Below are 6290 nucleotides of genomic sequence, written 5' to 3'. Positions count from 1 at the left end.
CCCCCCTTGCATGTCTATGGTTGATGCAGGCAGGACGCTCACCTGGGCACCCGTGTCACAAAGAAAACGACGTCCAGATTCGGTGTCCGTAATAAATAACAAACTGCCTGAACAACCGACAGCCATAGCAGCCGACGAGTGGTCTTTTGTTTGTTTTGACGCGGGAAAACTGCACGGGGGCCGGCACTTCCTGGCTTTGGGGCCGAACTGCGCGTGGTAGAAGCAGAGGCTTGGGGGCTGCCACCGTTGGGCTGCATCGGTGGGGGCAGGGCTCCGCGTGGCCGCGCTGTACTGTTGCCCGGCAGAGAAAAATTTGTCGGCCTCCTTGGCGAGGTCGCGGAAATCGGTAATGGAAGAGTTAAAGCCAACCGTACCTGACCTGGCAGCTGTTGAAGGAACAGTTCCTTGAAGAGGAAGCACGGCCTGTGTGTGCCCAGGAGGGCCAGCATGTGGTCTATCAGCTCCAAGGGCTTGGAGTCGCCAAGCCCGGGTAGAGAGAGAAGCCGGCGTGCGCGCTCGGCTTCGGTGAGTCCAAAGGTTTCTAAGAGGTGCGTTTTCAGCCTTTCGAATTTGTTGAGCTCCGGGGGGTTCTCGAGCAGGCTCATGACCCTGGCCGCGGTGGAGCTGCCGAGAGCAGAGACGACGTAGTAGTACCTCGTGTCGTCCGCGGTGATGTCCCGGATTGCAAATTGAGCCTCGGCCTGGGCGAACCAAGCGGCAGCCTGTCGTTCCCAAAACACGGGTAATTTGATGTAAATGGCATTCGTCGCCATTTCGGATGCGGTCTTTGGAATCGTCCAAAAGAGCAGCGGGGTCACCAATGTTAGAGTCGCTAGAAATCAACAGGCTCTGAGACTTTTGTTGCAGCAAAGGCAAAACGCATGTTACTTTATTCACTCTCCATGAGGACTGAGGGTCTCCGCCTCGTTGCCGGGCTATGACGTCATCACGCTACCAACGCATGACGTCATCACGCTACCGACGCTCTTAAAGGGACCCTGCCCCGATAACCCAAACAAGTACGTACGTATAAGTTCCCTGGATTCAGGAAAGGTCCCAGCAGATTGGAAAACTGCTAATGTAATGCCCTTATTTAAGAAGGGAGGTAGACAAAAGGCTGGAAACTATCGACCAGTTAGCGTAACATCTGTGGTTGGTAAAATGTTGGAGTCCATTATTAAGGAAGCAGTAACAGGACATTTGGATAAGCATAATTTAATCGGACAGAGTCAGCATGGTTTTATGAAGGGGAAGTCATGTTTGACAAATTTGCTCGAATTCTTTGAGGATGTAACGAACAGGGTGGATAAAGGGGAACCAGTGGATGTTGTTAAGTATGTGTATTGTATTGAACAATTAACACAAAGACTTAAACGTATAACTCAAACAGGTCTTTACTGGTTGGAGGTAGGGACTATACATAGGTCTTTACTTCATGCCCACAGGCGGGAACTGAGGGGAGATCAGTACCCACAGTACTATTTATACCCCTATGGCCAGGAGCGGTACTGCGTATCACTACGCCCAACAAGTAGTGCAGTCCTGTCCATAGGTTCAAAGTAGCACACATATTACACACACAACATTCCTCCCTTCCTAGCTTTACAGTCATCTCCCCATTTAACATAACGTAATAACATATATACATATATAACTTCAGGTTTACATAACAGAATAACATAGATACATAGATAACTTCATGTCAAAACAGATCACAGATTCAGTCTCTGCGGAAAACAGTTCACAGATTCAATCTCTGTGGTGGAGTCGGTTCACGTTGCTGGAGTGACTCATTCAATAGTCCTTCCATGGATTTAACAGTTTGAACTTCCGAACTGAATTGGCTCCGTTCGGAGGGACCACGTGTGTGATCTGGTAGAGGTAATAATGGTTCAGATGGGTCATCTTCTGTTTCGACTTTTCCTTTTCTGCTTCTTGGAGACTCTCTGGGCTCCACTGTCAGCTGCCAGCTGCATGCGCAGTTCCTCCTTCTCTCCCTCCTTTTTCCGTAGTAGAGCCACCTTCTCCCGATGTTCCGTAGACTTTCGGTGCTCCTCCATGATTTCTGTATGGTGGGAGTCAAAGTTACAAGTTGGGCAGGACAGGACATAGTAATATTCGGTGTCGTCCTGATCTAGGCCAGCGAGAGGGTCTTCTATTTCCTCCATACCCAGCTGGGCGTTAGCCAGCTTTTGTTCCAAGTCCAGACATCTTTCCTGAAGAGACTTCTTCATGCGTACCTCTTCATCCAGCTTTTTCTGGGCTTTCAGCAAGTCGTTTACTAATGACCTCATTTGAGATTTTACTACTTCAACTTCTTTTGGAGATTGATTGATCGGACTATTCAATCCCTCTACCGGAGCAGCTGTTTCAGCGGTCTGTTGTTCTACGTTGACGTGAGTCAGCGTACTTTTGGCATCCAAGGGCTGCTCTGTTGCAGTCATCTCAGTCTGTGTTGCCACCTCAGCTCTTCCAATAACCTTTGAGAGCTCCGAACCCCTTTCGTTTGAATATTGAAGTTCGTGTTCAAGTTTTTCCCATTTCAGAGTCCTGTCCTTCAGCATATACAGGAGTTGGCTGACCGTTAACTCCTCTGACATCAGACGTTTTGTGTGCTCCTGCTCCATTTTCTCCATCAGCTGCTTCTGTTGTCTTTCCAGATTCTCCAACTCTATATCAAAGAACTCTTTCGTTGCATTCAACTCTTGCTCACAACGGCGAAGCATTTGTTCTAATTGCTGTTGTAGTTTGAAATGGAGTTGAGTTCGAGCCCGGTGTCCCTCAGAAATGGGCACATCAGTAGACTTGCCAGACTCAGAATCCACAGTTAAACTATGTTGTTGTTGCTCAGTGGAATTCTGTGCTGAAACTTTGTCTTTTGCACCTGAGTTGGGCTTACCATCATCCGTTCCAGAGTCTGGGCCGACTATCTTCACCGAGTTCTCACTCGTTATTGTTTGTAGGAAATGCCAGTCCATATTCATTTTCCTAATCCACTCCCATCCTAGTAGTGGAGAACCTCCTTCAGATATCACATATAAGTCCATTATTTGACTGTCTTCGCCCTTGTGGACCACTGCAACCTCTATTTTCCCGATGGGGTACACTCTTTGCCCCGTGTATGTTTTCAATATAATCCCCGTATCCTGTAGGGGAATATGTTGGAATAACTTCCCGTAATCTTTCTTATTTATGACCGTCAATGCCGATCCAGTGTCCAATTCCAGTTTTACTTGGACCCCTTCTATCTGAAGAGTGACCCAAATTGTCTGGAGGTCTGCACCCTTACCAGCGTTGAGTACTCTTAAGCTAGCCAGTTCATTACAGCTTAAGCTAGCCAGTTCATTACTGCTAGCGTCTGAATCGGACTCCTGTTCGGTCACCTTGTGCACCTTTGCGTATTTCCCTTGCGGTGACTTCTTGTTGCTGGTCTTCTTCCCTGACCTGCATACTCTAGCTATATGTCCAAGCCTACCACAAGTTCTACATTCTTGGTTTTTAAAGCAACACTGGTTCTGATCATGCGTTGTCTTTCCACAACGATAACATTTGCCAGAGCTCACACCCAATTTGTGTGCACTGAGCTCCGGTGACCGTAGCTGCATTACTGCCGTGCCTCTCGCTGCGGCTTCGTGTGCTGCTGCCATAGTGACCGCCTTCTCAAGCGTCAGCTCATTCTCCTCGAGCAGTCGCTTTTGTGTATCCTGTTTAAATAAACCACACACAAATTTGTCTCGAAGTGCCTCTGTCAGTCCCGTTCCAAACTGGCAATATTTCGCTAATTTACGCAATTCCAGCAAATAATCAGCATTGCTTTCATGCTGTAGCTGCCTTCTGTCGTAAAATTTAAATCGTTCCGCTAGCATCAGCGGCGTGGGGTTTAGATGATCTTTCAGGACAGTAACAATCTCATCGAACGTCTTATCCGTCGGTTCATCTGGTGATAACAGGTGTTTCAATTGCCCGTATGTCTTCGCACCCATTAAATTTAATAATGTTAGAGCTTTATCTTGGTCATGAATTTTATTGGCCTTACAATAATTTTTTACTCTTTCAACATATATGGCCCAATCTTCGAGGTCACTATCAAAGGTGCTAATATTCCCGTGTTTAGGCATTGTAGATTTGCAATTTCTCAGATTTTATTTTGTTTACTTGTTATCAAAGATGGCGGCTTCCCGCTCTTGCCGTCGTCCTCCGCCCACAAAATGGCGGTTTTCCCGCGCTTGGCGGTCTTCACCCGTCCCCCGACGCCGTCTCCCTTCAGCCCCCGAGTGCGGCCCTTATCTTTGGTTCCGATCGCTGGCCCGCGCTGCGCCTCGCACTTGAAGCGGCTCCCGGCCTCTGGCTCACCCGCTCGCGCGGCTCTTGCTCGCTCCCTCCCGGGCTCTGGCTTACCCGCTCGCGCGTTTCACCGCGGCTCTTATCAGGGATTGCGATCGCCCTTATCTTCTCCAACTTCCCCAGCCCTGTCTTTGCAGCCAACACTGCACGGCTTACCCCACCACCTAGGTTGAACAAGGAAACTGCAGAAAGACTTCTGTCAGTCGCTGGAAGCTGTCAGGATGTTTGCTGCACTCCAGTGCTCAGTCGCTAAAGCCTGTCGCTTCTAGTGGGGTGGTGATGTTTGAAACCTCTCTTCAACTGCCGCAGGGTAAGAACCTGACTCATCGCCAGTGTTAAGTATGTGTATTGTATTGAACAATTAACACAAAGACTTAAACGTATAACTCAAACAGGTCTTTACTGGTTGGAGGTAGGGACTATACATAGGTCTTTACTTCATGCCCACAGGCGGGAACTGAGGGGAGATCAGTACCCACAGTACTATTTATACCCCTATGGCCAGGAGTGGTACTGCGTATCACTACGCCCAACAAGTAGTGCAGTCCTGTCCATAGGTTCAAAGTAGCACACATATTACATACACAACAGATGTGGTGTATTTGGACTTCCAAAAGGCATTTGACAAGGTGCGACACAAAAGATTACTGCACAAGATAAAAAATCACGGGATTGGGGATAATATACTGGCATGGGTTGAAGATTGGCTATCAAACAGAAAACAGAGAGTTGGGATAAATGGTTCATTCTCGGGTTGGCAATCAGAGACTAGTGGTGTTCTGCAGGGGTCAGTGCTGGGACCCCAACTCTTTACAATCTATATTAACGATTTGGAGGAGGGGACCAAGTGCAACGTATCCAAGTTTGCCGACGATACAAAGATGGGAGGGAAAGCAGTGAGTGAGGAGGACATAAAAAACCTGCAAAAGGACATAGACAGGCTAAGTGAGTGGGCAGAAATTTGGCAGATGGATTATAATGTTGGAAAGTGTGAGGTTATGCACTTTGGCAGAAAAAATCAAAGAGCAAGTTACTATCTAAATGGGGAGAAACTGCAAAGTGCTACAGTACAAAGGGATCTGGGGGTCCTGGTGCATGAAACACAGAAGGTTAGTATGCAGGTACAGCAGGTGATCAGGAAGGCCAATGGAATCTTGGCTTTTATTGCAAGGGGGATTGAGTATAAAAGCAGGGAAGTCTTGCTTCAGTTATACAGGGCACTGGTGAGGCCACACCTGGAATATTGCGTACAGTTTTGGTTTCCATATTTAAGAAAAGATATACTTGCTCTTGAGGCAGTTCAGAGAAGGTTCACTCGGTTGATTCCGGAGATGAGGGGGTTGACTTATGAGGAACGGTTGAGTAGGTTGGGCCTCTACTCATTGGAATTCAGAAGAATGAGAGGCGATCTTATCAAAACATATAAGATTGTGAGGGGGCTTGATCGGGTGGATGCGGGGAGGATGTTTCCACTGATGGGTGAGACTAGAACTAGGGGGCATAATCTTAGAATAAGGGGCTGCCCTTTCAAAACTGAGATGAGGAGAAACTTCTTCACTCAGAGGGTAGTGAATCTATGGAATTTGCTACCCCAGAGAGCTGCGGAAGCTGTGACATTAAATAAATTTAAAATGGAGATAGACAGTTTCCTAGCTGATAAGGGAATTAGGGGTTATGGGGAGCGGGCAGGGAAGTGGACGTGAGTCTAGGTTCGGATCAGCCATGATCCTATTGAATGGCGGAGCAGGCCCGAGGGGCCGTATGGCCTACTCCTGCTCCTACTTCTTATGTTCTAATATAACAACATTAGCTATACATAGTGAATTGTGTTTAGGTACATATAACCACATTGGCTATACATTGTGTTATTGTCCCTATGTGGTCTCCGCCACAAAGCTAAGAACTAGGAGCAGGAGTCGGTCATACGGCCCCTCGAGCCTGCTCCG

This window comes from Somniosus microcephalus, unplaced genomic scaffold (assembly GCF_052327205.1).
Source record: "Somniosus microcephalus isolate GS21.2 unplaced genomic scaffold, FLI_Smic_1.0 unresolved_chr2, whole genome shotgun sequence".
Lineage (NCBI taxonomy): Eukaryota > Metazoa > Chordata > Chondrichthyes > Squaliformes > Somniosidae > Somniosus > Somniosus microcephalus.
Note: the sequence above shows the minus strand (reverse complement) of the source record.